Here is a 16,777-nt window from a genome sequence, read left to right on the forward strand (position 1 = left end):
TTCAGCGGACTGGGAAGGTTGGGTGGCATGCAGTTCACAGTGCTGGGCTCACAGTACTATACTCATATACAATATATATATATAGTTGAAATATGGAAGTGGCACTGTGTGGGATTCAGATCCCAGGATCCAGGCGGGTGCTCAGTCCTATGTAAGACCAGGCTAACACGTCCCAAGCAAGCAATGTAGTTCCAAAAATAACAGGGCGGCACTCCAGCGATCCAATGTAGAAAAATATTTTATTCACCCAAAATGTGAGGAGACGTTTCAACCTACTCAATGAGGTATTTTTCAAGCATACAATCAAGTGCAAGTGAATTATATATATATATATATATATATATATATATATGGTACAACAAGCCCATAAGAGGTAAGTACAATGTGACATCATCAGTGTAAACAATGACAAGAAATATCATCATATGTGGGATTTTTGGAACTATATATATATATATATATATATATATATATATATATAATCTATATCATTGTTCTCCAGGCAACGCTGGGTGCTCAGCTAGTCAGGGGAGTAACTTGTAGCTGCAGGGCTCCAATGCAAAATAACAGGGCCCCTTGTCTATTGTGTTTTCTTATGGGGTAGAGGTGCCTTTGGGGCCTCTTAGGCACCAGGGCCCCGATTTTCTTTTATCTAAAGCCAAGGAACGTGCTCTCGATTCACCCAAAGTGCAAGAAAAAGTGCAAACGTGTTACACTAAAAAAAGTGCACAAAGGATGCGGTCTATCGCAAGCCCTTCCCCAACAAACCTTACCCTTTGCCTCCGGACCAAAAGGTACCTGCGAGGTTCCAGGTTCGATGTCCCTTTTCGCAAAAGCTACTAGGGGACCACAAATACTCCCGACATCCCCCTTGGCGTTAGCCAAGGTATCTGCCCGCAGAGCCGATAACGGTAGGTACCCTGCCAAAGCAGGAGTACCCGGGGTGTTTGCAGGGAGGTGCGGAACCTAATGGCCACACACACCTCCCCTAGACCGCCAGGAGGGACACCCAGAAGGGCTACCACATCCTGACAAATCCTGTGAACACACAACACGCAAAAAGTGACACAGTGACACAAAAATAAATAAATAAGTGAATGTGCGCAGATATACTGCCCGGACATCTGGCCAGATCTATAAAAATTTCTCTGATCCTAGCCAGAAGGCCGGGAATCAAGAGGTGAGTGCCACAAGGTGAAGAGATTATGGGGCCCGTGCTTCAACTCAGTGAGCCCATCCTCCCAGTGAGTTTCGGCACCTCGGGGTCACCACTCCCCGAGGCACAAAAGTACCTTGGCTCTAGACCCTCTCAGCCTCATGGCGAGACCCAGAGGGAACAGGTCACATCGGGGCAGCCGTTGAGCTGATTCCTCAGAACCAGCCCCGGAAAGCCCTGGTACACCTGCATCCTCCATGCAGCACCCATCCCCACCAGCATGAAAACTGATAAGAACAGATACTACACTTGATCTTAGCCAAAAGGCCGAGAAGCACCAGGGCCCCGATGCGACTGCTACCTATACACCCTCTACAGTTACACCCCTGAAGCTAGTATAAAATATATACGTGGCTGGTGGGCCCCTACTGCACCCCTTGTAGTAACACCCCTTATCTGCTACCTTGGAGATTTTCAGTGGCCCTGATGATATTCTTGCTTTCCAGACACATATCTTATAAATGGTGGGGAACATAACACCAAAGCAAATGGAATAAAGTGCACACCACATAAATATAATGTAATCAATAATCTTTATTGCTTAGCAAATGCAGTACAAATACACATAAAGGGCTAAAACCAATTAAAAAGCTTAACAAAGCATGACCCAACATGGGAGAGGGGCCATGAACCCCCCCCCCCCCCCCCCTCGCCGATGTCCTGTCCCTGTAATATACACACCCAATGTGGCTGCTGATACACAATAGCAAATCAATGTATAGCTAACACGCTAAACAACTCTGAAAAATGACAAGCAGATGCAATATAACTACTAAATAGAAAAAATGAACAAAATGCAGACAGAGTACATAATATCACCAGATGTCGGCAGCCACAGACAGAGGATCCATAACAATGTGTACAGGGACAGGACCCCAGAGCCCCACGCGTTCCGTCACGATCGGTGACTTCCTCAGGGGTGTTGTTTCACAACACCCCTGAGGAAGTCACCGATCGTGACGGGACCTATAGACTTCAGGGATGCTGGAAGAGGCTCATCCTGTTCTATCTCTGTGCCCAGGTTGTCTGTCTAGGCCTGTAGTATAGGTGTATTAGTAATTTCATCACTTGTCTTTGTAGTAAGGGCAGTGATAAAGGTCATATACCGTACATTTCTAATAGCATGTGCCAGTTTGTTTAGTCATATAGCTCAATTGTGCAAAATGAATTATAGTGTATTTTTCGCCTTATAGGACGCACCGGCATATAAGACGCACCCAATTTTAAAGGTGCAAAATCTAGAAAAAAAAAGATTCTAAACCCAACAGTGATCTTCAACCTGCGGACCTCCAGATGTTGCATGCTGGGAGTTGTAGTTTTGCAACATCTGGAGGTCCGCAGGTTGAAGACCACTGGTATAGGAGGTAATACTCGCGTGTCCCTGCCGCTCCGTACCTGTCACCGCTGCCCTGGATGTGGCCCTCCATCGCTGTCCCCGTGGTGTCCCCGATGCTCCGGACGTCTTCTTCCCCGGGATCCACGCTCTCCGTCGCCGTCATCGCGTCGCTGTCATCACGTCGCTACGCACGCCGCTCCTACTGGATGACGGGACGGCACGATGATGTTGAAGGAGAGCGCCAGCCATGCAGGGGATCCCGGCACGGAGCAGTCATTCGCCGATTGGACACCGAGGAGGCAGGTAAGGTCCCTCCCGGTGTCCTGTAAGCTGTTCGGGACGCTGCGATTTCACCGCGGTGGTCCCGAACAGCCCGACCGAGCAGCCGAGTTAGTGTCACTTTCGCTTCAGACGCGGCGGTCACCTTTGATCGTCGTGTCTGAAGGGTTAATACAGGGCATCACCGCGATCGGTGATGTCCTGTATTAGCCGCGGGTCCCGGCCGTTGATGGCCGCAGGGACCGCCGCGATAGGTGTGTATTCGCCGTATAAGACGCACTTTTTGGGGAAGAAAAAGTGCGTCTTATACGGCAAAAAATACGGTAACTAAGTCTGTACACACATGCAGGGGGCATCTCGAGGGAACACACATTGGTGTAAGGAACAGCTGACACAACACACCAGTGCAGAATGACAGATGTGCCACGGGCTCTCGCGGGGATGGTAATATCTGAGCTTGACAACAGCTGCACAATAATATGTCCAGGAAACAACAGCTCTGCATAGTCCGTCCTCTGGATGAGCAGTAAACAATGTCGTCTCCACCGCATCCAGTAAATAGTCTCAGTGTTCTTGTGTAGAGGAAGAAGATGGTAAGTACAGTTTGTTTCTGCCAACGTTCAGACAGACAATACTCCATGGGGGGAGATTTATCAAAACCTGTGCAGAGGAAAACTTGCCCAGTTGCCCATAGCAACCAATCAGATGGCTTCTTTCATTTTGCAGAGGCCTTGTTAAAAATGAAAGTTGCAATCTGATTGGTTGCTATGGGCAACTGGGCAAGTTTTCCTCTGCACAGGTTTTGATAAATCTCCCCTCATATTGTTAAATTGTAAACAGGTTTGAAGACTAAAGTGCCACCGACTGGAGTCCCTTATGGTTCCTTCTACTTGACCTTGATGCTTTGAAGCGGACAGAGACAGAAAGCTGAATGATTCCCCAGACCAAGAAGCTGACGGCAGCAGCAGAGGAAGAGTGTGCTGAACCTGAGGGGGCAATGACCTGTCCACGCCATTACAGTGATCCCTCAACTTACAATGGGCTCAATATACAATAGTTTCAACATACAATGGTCTTTTCTGGACCGTTGTAAGTTGAAACCAGACTCAACATACACTGTAAAGACAGTCCAGATCCGGAAGAACTGACCAATTAGAATGGGCAATTTACTGGTAAAACACCCTGTATTCCTGAAGCGTATGCACTGACTGGTGTCTGGTAGCGCCTCCTACAGTACAGGGAGGTATTATATGTTCTGTACTCTTTATCTGTATTACTGAAGCGTATGCACTGACTGATGTCTGGTAGCGCCTCCTACAGTACAGGGAGGTATTACATGTTCTGTACTCTTTACTTGTATTACTGAAGCGTATGCACTGACTGATGTCTGGTAGCGCCCCCTACAGTACAGGGAGGTATTACATGTTCTGTACTCTTTACCTGTACCAGGGTTAGCTGTTCCTTTGGACACCAGGTGAGGGCGGCTCCATGTTACTTTTTAGGACATTGCGTGTACTGTACAAACCCCAATGAATAATAATAATTTTATTTTATATAGCGCCTACAGATTCCGCAGCGCAATGAAGATCCTGTCCTTTACATAGACCGGTGAATCCCAAGCAGGGTGCCCCCAGCTGTTGCAAAACTACAACTCCCAGCATGCCCGGACAGCCAAAGGCTGTCCGGGCATGCTGGGAGTTGTAGTTTTGCAACAGCTGGAGGCTCCCTGCTTGGAAAACATTCACATAGACAGTGATTACAGCTCCCAGCAGATCTTTCTTACTTTTATATGTAAGGACTTACTTTATCTATATTAGTTATCTACTTATTTTTTTTCTTTAATTCTCACTTTTTTTCCCTATTTTTGGATGACATTTTGGGGCTTTAGAACCAATTACCAGGTTTCCATAGAGTTCTGGTTTCAACATACAATGGTTTCAACATACAATGGCCGTCCCAGAAACAATTAATATTGTAACTTGAGGGACCACTGTATGTTAGTGATAGCTGGGATGCATTCTGTAAGGAAGGGAATAAGACCATGGGGGTCACAGACTGAGAGCTGTAAAATGGAAAATACATAGCCCAAATGGAAAATACATAGCCCAAATGGAAAATACATAGCCCAAATGGAAAATACATAGTCCAAATGGAAAATACATAGCCCAAAACAGAAAAGAGTATTTCACTGAAGGAGTGCGCTGATCCAGTTGAAGGCAGCAACCGGTCGTCTTATGTGATTACTTTTGCATGTGGTTAAGGCAACGCCATATTATCATGTGGGATATAAAGACCCTGGGGTCAAAGCCTGTTAGCTGAAAAGGGAAAAGTGCATGGCCCAACCTCACAGAGTACTTCAGGAGAGGAGTGTGCCGAACTTATGCAAGCCAGTGACCTTATAAATGGGAATAATAAATCTCCGATGTGTAACTTGAAGCTCCTGGGCTCCAATGAAAAATATGGTATAGGACTGTGGTAGCGGGGTGTGATGAGTGCAGATGTTGTTACCCTAGGGGCAGATGGCATTAGCCCCTTGTATTCGTGACGCCAGGGCATGGTTTAGCCTAAAACTGCCGGAAGGTATACGCTGGATCCTGGGCTAGGCGCGGGGGCAATAAAGACTCTGACACCAAGTTATGGACAACAATAGCTTTACTGAGGGTAGACAGATGGTAAAGTCTATACAGTTCAGCCAGAGCCCAAGGGGGTTACCAGTGATGCAGAGACCTTAAGGGCTTCATGGGACTTGTAGTAGGACTGGATAATTGAGTGCAGACCACGCTGACTTGACAGATGACTGGGACTGACTTGGCTTGACTTTGTTTTACTTGACTTGATAGTGGCTGCAGGACTGGACTTGGAGACCTCAAACACTCTGGACACACACACTAGACAAGACTGCACTGGACCTCAGCAGAAGAGCAGAGCTCAAAGAGAGAGAAGCTCCACCCAGGGCTTATATGGAGGAGACTATCAGGGAGCCCATAGGTCACCCCCGGGATCACCTGGTCACAGGTACCTCCTGGGTAACAATCACATGACATAACTCTTAAAGATACAACACATTTTATAATACACTGCAGGACATATGTACAGGGGGGGAAACAGGTGCAAGGGGCCCTGGGGACACTGAAGGACAGGGCAGCAAGGGTACGGGGCAACATCTCCAATACTGGGCCACCACAGGACCATGGCCTACAATATGCCATTTATAATACTGGTGTCTTATGTGTCAGAGGCACCTACAAGCACTGTCAGGCCCAGGTGCCACTTCTCCCTCTGCCCCCTCTATAGCTACATCCCCGCTTTGTCTTCAAGTAGCACTGTGATTCTCAACTCTTGATATACCCCGTAAGGCCTTGTTTACACTATGCAGTGACTTGAAGTCTTAACCTTTCTGACCAGATAACCAGGGCTGGTGCTACCATAAAGCAACTTAGGCAGCTGCCTTAGGGTGCAAAGCTAGACAGGGTGAACAGGAAAATAGTAATTAATCTCCAGCTTCTGTGGATCAAAGTTATCCACATAGGAAAATAAAATTCCTACCTATCTACTGGGGGAATCTACCAAAGAGGGGGAGAGAGATATAGGATTTTTCTACCTATCAACCTTAGGGATTCCCTACCTACCTTCTGTGAGATTCCTTACCTATCTAATTACTGTGGGGATCTACTGGGGGGTTCCCTACCTATCTTTCTGCAGGATTCCCTACCTATTTACTGAGGGATTGCCTACTTATCTTACTACTGTAGTCATCTTCCAAATGGGGAGCAGAAATAATTATCTACCTACCTTCTGGAGGGGATTCCCTACATACTGGGGGATTCCCTACCTACCTCCTGGGGATTTTCCTACCTACCTCCTGGGGTATCTACCTAATTGAGGTGAAGTAACCTACCTACTGGGGGTAGATACCTAATGTAGGGAATTACTTACCCACCATCCAATTCCCCTACCCTACCTTACCCGCCAACACTCCTACCACACCCTTATACTATGTAGGGTATCAAGGGAGGCATTATTTGGGGCACTGAAGAAAAAGGTAAGGAATGTGCTGGAAATGTGTGGAGCCTAACATGTTTCTCTGGCAGTGGAGTCGAGTCAGGGTTGGAAGAAGACTGCATGGAGGTTTGAGCCAGAGAGAGAAGAAAAGGAAAGAAAATAACCCCAATAAGAGAAAATTTTGTTCACAGGAAGTTATGTAGATCTTTCAAGTCTGACCACAGTGCTCTCTGCTGCCACCTCTCTCTGTGTCAGGAACTGTCCAGAGAAGGAGAGGTTCACTATGTGGATTAGCTTTTGCTCTGGACAGTTCCTAACACAGACAGAGCTGGCAGCAGGCAGCACGGTGGTCAGAATAGAAAGAACTACACAACTTTCCCTGGAGCATACAGCAGCTGATAAGTACTGGAAGGATTAAGATTTTAAAATAGACGTAATTTACAAATCTGTTTAACTTTCTGGTACCGCTTGATTTGAAAACATTTTTTTCCTCCAGAGTACCCCTTTAAGCCACTTTAGCAAATGCCCATAAATGTCTCTTAGTTATGTGTAATTATTATTATTATTATTATTATTTTTTTTTTTTTTTAAAGCCCATGTATATTAAAAAGTTCCTAGAAAGAAAAAGTTAGTGCATTTAGCAGCTAATAACTCTTTGGCAATGTTATAACCATAGGGTTACTTTTAAATACAATGCTCGATGGATACAACCGGCCTTGGTAATGTTACTTGTGGGCCAGCGGTGTAGCAACACAAAGGTAAAAGATGATGTTTTAGAATTCTTGGCAGGTGCCATGGATTTATTCAGGTTACAAAGAGATAAATAATGTCATGCCAATGTGGCCATACTGGGTCCAGTGTTACTAGCCTCTCCTGAGAGAGCATCTATCACAGAAAAGGATCTCTCTAGTAGTGGGGCCTGGTAGCCCTCCAAGAAATTCTGTGACATTTGAGGTTGTTGCAGAATTGTTAGCCAGTTGGGTTCATGCAGACGTAGAGGTGGAGACGGAGATGGGCTCGGTATCCCGTTCGGAGCCCACAAATGGTTGCATGTTCTACCAATCTTCCTACCAGTTGGTCGACTTGGGTAGTGAGCCCCCCGCCCTATGTAGTGAGCCACCCGCCTTATGTAGTGAGCCACCCGCCTTATGTAGTGAGCCACCCACCTTATGTAGTGAGCCACCCTGCCCTATGTATGAAGTCCCCTACCCTATGTAGTGAGCCCCCAGCCCTATGCAATGAGCCCCTGCCCTGTGTAGCGAGCCCCCCACCCTATGTGGTGAGCCCCCCGCCCTATGTAGTGATCCCCTGCCCTATGTAGTGAGCCCCCCGCCCTATGTAGTGAGCCCCCCGCCCTATGTAGTGAGCCCTCCGCCCTATGTAGTGAGCCTTCTGCCCCATGTACTTTGCACCCCGCCCTATGCAGTGAGCCCCCCACCCTAGTCACATATATGAGGCTTACAGCTGTTTCTGGCTTGTTTGCTTCCATACCTCCCACTCGCAGCTTATACAGTTGGCGTGTTTTCGGATCAGCTGTGTTTTCCTGGTGAAATGTAGGTCTCTTCATTTCAGTAGTTTGTCAATGTTTGCATTAGAAGAGAAAGGCTTGTCCAAACACATGGCCTGTATGTAGAGTCAGAGCTGCCCTGGGCGCTGTGTGTCACACTACGCTGCATTTCTAACAGGATTATGACTCAAATCCTCTATTTCTATTATAGCTTATATTACTTGAAGGTTTATTACCCTTTTACCACTTTAATTTTGTACTAACCAAACTGGAGTTGGGGGGCGGGGGTGTTTACCATAGTGGGCATATACATTATACAGTGGTTAAAGTTAGGCAGGGGGCACCTCACAATCAGGGTTCATGTAAGACTAGATGATGCCCGGCCCTAAGATTCTTTATCCAAGGTATCTGGAGGGTAACTGTTTAGGGAGCTATTGGGCTATCTAGGTTGTATGGAATCAGTGCCCATGGTGACTGAGCATACACGTGGTACCACAGGTGGTGAGAGGAATACCTTTGTGACGCCAGGGCACCGTAAGCCTATGTGGTATCCCAGTACCGCATTCTATACGGTACTTGTTTATTTATGGGTCCCCATAGCCAGAGTCCCTAGGACTTAGGGATCCCTCTTAGCCAGTCTACCCCTAGTCGCCTCTATTCTAGTGTACAAATCTCTAATTTATGCATAGGTTAATGTAAATAGGATAGTATATGTAAATAAATGGTTAATTACTTGTTTCCATGGCGTCGCAGGGCCTTCGGGTCATGTGGTGCGTTCCAAGCCTCACTCTGGAATGCGTTCCAGGCCTCACTTTGGTATTTCTAGCCTCGTTTTGGTTTTATTATGTGTATAGGACCTGTATAGGAAGTCAGATGATCACCCAGAAGCCTGTGTGACGGTGAGTGACAGCTGACCTTGGACCTATCAAATTAGGCTCCGCCCCCTGTCCATATAAGGGACGCGGCAGCCATTTTAGTTTTTTTTGTTCCTGGGTTGCCAAGCGAGCAACATCTCTCTATAGAACCTGCGCTGCTAAAAAACATGAGTTAGGCCCAAGCCTCGCAGCAATGGCCGATCCTTAGCAACTATAGAGTGTATCAATCCCCAAGCACTCTGCGGGACCACCGGACCTAATCTACAACTAAATCCGGACGGATCCACACGCCAATTACCTTGATTCTATTAACCTGCAAAAGACGCAAGGTCCGCAGCAACTGTCAGTCACTGAAGTCTATAGAACTGTAACTGTATTCTGAATGTACCGCAAGTTCAACAGTAAAGTTTACTTCAGTTCAAGTTTAACTCCAGTGTGGACCTTCAGTCATTACCTGCATACACCTGTCGTTTCTGGGAAGGGCGGCGATAGGCCGAAGCTATACCTCAATAATACCAGCTCTCACCCTGGCGTCACGAGTGACAGAGTTAATATTAACCTCTCATATACCGATACCATACCACCATACACCCCCGACCCCCCCCCAAGGGCTACCACACCTATACACGGTCCGAGGTTAGAGACAGCTTCTCCTGGGCCAGACAAGGGGAGTAAAGGATCACATCGTCGTCAGGTTACGAATAAATGTCTTTACTGAGCTGGGTGTAGATGGGATTACAGTGCAGAGTGGAGAGGATGCAGTGTAACCCCTTGGGAGCCCTGTTGCCTTTCTGGGACTTATGGTGCCTTTAACCCTATAGATTGATACTGACTTGATTTGGACTGAAGATCGTTCCAGGTAGCTAGGGTTCTGTCAAGGTAATTTAGCTTTCTCCGTCAGGGCATGAACTTCCACCGTGCTGGTGATCCTTGCAGAATGACTGGATAACACTTGGAATGATAAATTTGTTCTGTTCTTCCCTCTGAGCTTCTCCACATACAGCCCACATCTTTACCACACTTATGCTTGAACACAATAGTAATAACATTCAGTCCTTTAGTGGGCCCAACACCTGTGCCGCAGGCCTGCCTGAGGAAGTCAGAAGCCACAGGACAGGGTTTGGTGCTGGGACACCACACACGTAGACTCAGCATATATGTATTCTCATTGGGAAATAGAGAGAAAGCCGCTGCCAGATTCCTCTATGAAGAACAAAAGTATATCGGGTAGGTAAAATCCAAAATGCCCAACCCTTCTCTTCCTTGACATCAGCCATCGAAGAAAAGTCAGAAAGCCAAGTACATATCAGATAAATGGCTGATCAAATTAAATTGGTTGGTTCGGCCTACACATGTCTAATGTCTAGTTTAGTATCCCAAATTATTATTAAGACCCCAGACATTTTTGGGACATTGCAAACTCTTCATCTGCTCTAAAACCCAACTATTAATGTCATGCAAAGTAGGATCTACTGGTATGATAAGGCTCGGCATTGTGCAACTGGCATGCTGTCTAAGGGTCCGTTCACATGGGCGGATTTATTTGCAGGTTTCCCGCAACATATTTGAAAGGGGGCGGGCTCTTCTCAGCTGTCCGCAGCAGATTTTCTGCGGAGGAATTTACGCTGCGGAAAATCCACCGCAAGCCCCATTGAAGTCAGTAGGGTCAGCAGGGGATTTTCCGCAGCAGAAATTCCGCCGCGGAAAATCTGCTGCGGACAGCCGAGACGAGCCCGCCCACTTTCAAATACACAGCGGGAAACCCGCCAATAAATTTGCCCCTGTCAACGTAGGTGGGGGTCTGTTACAGATTTTGCATTGGGCCCCAGAAGCTTAAAGGGGTATTCCGGTGGAAAACTATTTTTTTCAAATCAACTGGTGCCAGAAAGTTAAACAGATTAGTAAATTACTTCTATTTAAAAATCTTAATCCTTCCTTTTCTGTCTGATCCCAATGCTCTCTGCTGCCCCCTTTGTCCATGTCAGGAACTGTCCAGAGCAGGAGCAAATTCCCATAGCAAACCTCTCCTGCTCCGGACAGTTCCTGATACGGAGAGAGGTGTCAGCAGAGAGCACTGTGGTCAGACTAGAAAGAACTACACAACTTCCTCTGTAGTATACAGTAGCTGATAAGTACTGGAAGGATTAGGATTTTTAAATAGAACTAATTTACAAATCTGTTTAACTTTCTGGCACCAGTTGATCTGAAAAAAATTTGTTTTCCACTCTTTACGGTTACACTTCTGGAAGTGTGTGATGCTAAAGTCCATACACATTAGATTAGATAGAAATAAGATTTTTTTTTTTTGATTAGTCGACCATCTAATGCAGTGGTCTCCAAACTGTGAGACTTGAGATGTTGAAAAACTACAACTCCCAGCATGCCAGGACAGCCGTTGGATTTTAACACGCCCCCTATCCTTTTTGTTCTTGGCAAGATTTTTACCACCAGAGGTGTCCATCAACATCTTTGTCCCTTTCCCTTTTCAGAATACATTTGCACTTGTGGTGTCCCGGTACCGTATTGCATACTGTACCTAGTGTAGAGGTCCCCAAAGTCAGAGTAACTACGTTCAGGTAGGGTTCCTCAGGTGGGACAGCCCCTAGTCGCCTCTCTTTAAGTCTAACTTTAATGTTAATATATGTCTATATTTAATAATTAAATCTATATTTCATAGTAATGTATAGTACTTACCTTGTTCAGCGTCGCAGGACCTTCGGTCATGTGACCATGCTGGTAACTTCTATGGTATGTTGTAGGACCTTAGGAGGTCCTTGGGTCACGTGTAACCCACAGATCTCTGTAATGGGGATTGACATCAGTATGGATCAATTAGCATTAGTCCAGCCCCTGCCCATATAAGGGAGCTGCGTCCTATTATCGCTCTCTTGGGTTTCTGCTCTCTTGGATGCCGGATGAACAGGACGGTGTGCTACGCAACTTTCAAAGACACGCTAGGCCTCAAAACCTACGGCTAGCATGACTACTGGACCGCAACTAATTCCCCTAAATCCAGTGGAACATCGCAATAGACTAAAAGACTCTGAATGCTAAAGTCCCAACCATTGTCAATCTCCAAAGGAAAGCTGTTGTTATGCTAAGAGACTGTTATGTTAATTAAGTGTACAGAAAATCTTCAGTAAAAGTTAACACTGTTTACAGAAACTCTCCGGTTGTGGACAATCTATTATTTTATTTAGCTTTATTGAGGAGCCCACACCCTGGCGTCACGAATAGCAAGGGTTAACAAGCACCCTTTGATTACTGCACAGCTACACTCCCCATACCCTACACCCCCAGGCTATCACACACTTAAAGGAGATATCCAGTGCTGAAAAACGTATCCCCTATCCTAAGGATAGGGGATACGTTTCAGATCATGGGGGGTCCGACCACTGGGGCCCCCCGGGATCTCCTGTACAGGGCCCCAGCTTGCTGGCCAGATAGCGGGTGTCGACCACAGCACGAAGCGGCAGTTGACACGCCCCCTCAATTCATTTCTATGGCAGAGCCGGAGATTGACGAAGGCAGTGCTCTGGCTCTGCCATAGAGTTGCATTGAGGGGGCGGGTCAGTCGCCGCTTTGTGCGGTGGTCAACACTCCCCCTTCCCGCGGGCTGCCTGGGCCCCGTGCAGGAGATCGTAGGGGGCCCCAGCGGTCGGACCCCTCCGCGATCTGAAACTTATCCGCTATCCTTAGGATAGGGGATACGTTTTTCAGCACAGGACTACTCCTTTAACCAAATGTGAGGACACTTATGCCCAACTTTAGTTTCGCCTGTGGATGGTTTGCAAGGAAAGTTAAACATTTAGGGGAAGATTTATCAAAACCTGTCCAGATGAAATGCTGCTGAGTAGCCCATAGCAACCAATCAGATCGCTGCTTTCATTTTTCAAAAATGAAAGAAGCAAGCTGATTGGTTGCTATGGGCAACTCAGCAACTTTTCCTCTACACAGGTTTTGATTAATCTCCCCCTTGGTCCTAGCTATAGGACAAAAAGTGCTTAGTTGGAGGACATTTCTTACTGAAATGAATTGTGAATTAAGTCACTGTTCGCATATTTTTACATAGGTTTCTATTGAACAGTATGTGCCAAAAGTGCTTAGGGGACATTGTTATGTCTAAATACCTTTTAAGGCGCTAAACCGTGTAGACTGCTTCACTTGTTGGCGTACGAGCAAGACAGTACCTCTTATGGAAGTCACTCTGAGGAAGTATTGAAGCATATGGTTGTACAATATGTGATAACGTCTTCCACCCCCTGTCCTATGAGATGTGGGGCCCAGAGGAACCACTTTCTTGTGTTATAGTTCAAAAACTTTAAATGGGCACTCTCATTAAAACTATTTTTTGCTATTGCACTCTTTATGGTAAATAAAAAATCTTTCTAATGTACTTTGTTTAACAAAAAAAAAATGAAGTTTTCTTTTTTTTTTTTTGTGTTTAATAAAGCTGCCACTAGGTGACTCCCTACTTGTACAGAGCACATTTTCCCCCATCTTTTGCACAGACTTTGGACTCCTGCTGGCCTGGCAGAAGTCCAAAATCAGGAAATGCAGTCTGGAGTGCTGAGGGGTGTGTGTGCAGCCTTAGCCAATCAGAGCTCATCTGACACTGAACTGCTCTGGGCTGTGTGTAGCAGAGTGAGGGAGGAAGTTCTCCCCTGTATGGCTTCAGATGATGTCACGCCTGCTGGGGAACGCCCCTTCCCAGTCTGTGAATCTGACTGAGACTGAGCAGAAAATACAGAGCGATATCAAGGTAGAAAACTAAAACATAATTAAAATAAAGGCAGAGGGTGGTTTATCATGATGGGGGCAGTGAACTGGGAGGATTATAAAATTTTACAAGATCATGAGAGGTACTCTTTAAACGAAGGGTTAAAAGAAAGCGATTAGTAAGGGGGCACCGTCCGTGTCTGCCGTCAGGAGGTGACAATGTGGCCGGATACTGACCCTGGAAGCTTGGAGTTATGGGGCTTTGAGAGGAACACTTGATGTTATACATTACATCTATACTATTTCTCTATCATAGACATCTGCCGTTCCACAGAATTATATAGGATTCCCTTGCTCTCTGTTTCCATAGTAACCCTTTGTAGGTTCTCCGTCCCCCTCCCGACAGCTGTTATCACCCTATACTCTTCCCCGGTCACCTGTTCCGGCCCCACACATTTCTAATATGCAGTCTAATTGATCAGGATCTGTTTGTAATACAAAAAAAAAATAATTCTTTTCTGATGCAGCATTTACACGCGCTTATTGTTTTGGCACAAAGCAACTAGGAACGATTGTTCTGGTGAAGACATTGATGTTTCCTTGGTAGAGATCATCCTAAGGACCAAATCTGGGACACCAAGAATAGAGGTGCCTGGTCATTTTTAAGAAGATAAATGTGAGAACACTCACTCACTTTTGTCCGTATCTCCCACGCAGTTTATTCACCTAGTGGCATTCCTGTACGTTACATGAGCACTAGGGTGATCGACTCCTGATACCCGGCAAAGGCTGCCAACCCATAAGGGCAACTCACATGTAAAATTTGGTTTTGATTGAACAATATCTTCAGTTTCCACTACGAGCTTCATGCTTTACATGGGAAATGTGCCTTGAATTGTTCTTAGGGCTGGTTCCAGGGATGTGGAATTCCTATCGCCCGACGCCCGAGACTAGCAGTTTTGGGCGCCGGGCAGGTGAATTTGTCCGGCCCTTAGCAGGGCCTTCGGGCAAGCAGGGCCGGACCTGACAAGTGCGGTGGCGATCTGCAGTCTGTATGGAGCGGGCTGCCGCTCCTGCCGCCTCCGACAATAAAAAACTGTATCCTCGGAAGCAGAGCAGGAGAGATGAGAAGCTGTGTATTTGTCTTCTCTCCCCTGCTCTGCAGACGTGCGGGGGGAGATGAGGGGGCGTGGCTTCTTGCTCTGCAGACGTGCGGGGGGAGATGAGGGGGCGTGGCTTCTTGCTCTGCAGACGTGCGGGGGAGATGAGGGGGCGTGGCTTCTTGCTCTGCAGACGTGCGGGGGGAGATGAGGGGGCGTGGCTTCTTGCTCCCCGTGCAGACCCGCGTCCTCTGCCTTCACTCCCCCCCAGCTGTAGCTTCGGAGAGCTGAGGGGAGGAGGCACGTCTGCATGGGGAGATGCTTGTGGCGCTCTGCAGTATGTATGGAGCGGGCTCGGGATTCCTGCCCGCTCCATACTCTGCAGCCCCCGGCTGTTCTCACGGCGGCTGGCTATTAACCCTTTAGATCGCCGTTGTCAAAGCTGACAGCGGCGTCTAATGGGAGATGTGAATGCTCCCTGGTGGGCTAGTGGGGTGGATCGCCCCCCTGCTGCGCGATCGCAGGGGGGCGATCCACTATAGAGGTAGCCGGAGGACTTACCTCTGCTTCCTGCTGTCCCGGCTCTGTCATTGATAGATCCTGGCTGGACCAGGCTCTATCAATGGATCACAGAGCACACAGATCAATAGAGTTCAATAAAATCTATTCATCTGTCTGAGGAATCTAATGATTCCTCATAAGTCTAATAAAGTGTAAAAAAAAATAAAAAAGTTTTAATAAAAGTTTGAAAGACACAGCCGTTGGCTGTCCGGGCATGCTGGGAGTTGTAGTTTTGCAACATCTGGAGGGCCACAGTTTGAAGACCGCTGCATTAACCCCTTCCATGTTAAAAGTTCAAATCACCCCCTTTACCTATATAAAAACATGCAAACATAATAAAAATAACAGTTCACACTGGTGTGGTGCTGTGCGGTGTCCGTTACTGCCGTGGCGCCGTGTCTGCGGGGAGGTGCGGCCCATAGACTGGTTTGAGTGGCATTGGGGCCGCTCTGCCGGTGGGTCGTTCCCCCCTGTGGGCATTGGTGTCGCGGCGGTGGTGGTCGCCGCTCGGTGCTGCGCCATTTTATGCTAGGGACGTTAGGGACCCACTCTCAATAGGTGGCCTTGACGTGGCGAGTGGGCTTGTACTTTTTGATCAAAAATGTATACTAACAACCTGTTAGTTTTTGATATTATGCTGAGAAGCAATCAGATCATTATACAAGATTGTAGATGTGCACCATGTCTGTTTTTCTACCCGAATTCACATAATAAAAATAAACATATTTGGTATCGCTTCGTGCGTAATTGTACAACCTATTAAAATATAACATTACCGTATATACTCGAGTATAAGCCGAGTTTTTTAGCACGATTTTCCGTGCTGAAAACACCCCCCTCGGCTTATACTCGAGTGAACTCTCCACCCGCAGTGGTCTTTAACCTGCGGACCTCCAGAGGTTTCAAAACTACAACTCCCAGCAAGCCCGGGCAGCCATCAGCTGTCCGGGCTTGCTGGGAGTTGTAGTTTTGAAACCTCCGGAGGTCCGCAGGTTGAAGACCACTGCGGTCTTCGACATCATCCAGCCCCCTCTCACCCCCCTTTAGTTCTGTACAGTACTCACCTCCGCTCGGTGCTGGTCCGGTCCTGCAGGGCTGTCCGGTGAGGAGGTGGTCCGGTGGGATACTGGTTCCGGGCTGCTATCTTCACCGGGGAGGCCTCTTCTAAGCGCTTCGGGCCCG

At 47.1% G+C, this 16,777-nt stretch overlaps 1 pseudogene; it reads right to left on the minus strand.

Annotated features, from left to right (window-relative positions):
- Nucleotides 1–1,335: 1,335 nt before the first annotated feature.
- On the minus strand, nucleotides 1,336–1,495 carry LOC130292117 (U2 spliceosomal RNA; annotated as a pseudogene).
- Between the last annotated feature and the right edge of the window lie 15,282 nt (nucleotides 1,496–16,777).

The sequence above is a fragment of the Hyla sarda genome, chromosome 9 (assembly GCF_029499605.1).
Source record: "Hyla sarda isolate aHylSar1 chromosome 9, aHylSar1.hap1, whole genome shotgun sequence".
In the NCBI taxonomy this organism is placed as follows: Eukaryota; Metazoa; Chordata; class Amphibia; order Anura; family Hylidae; genus Hyla; species Hyla sarda.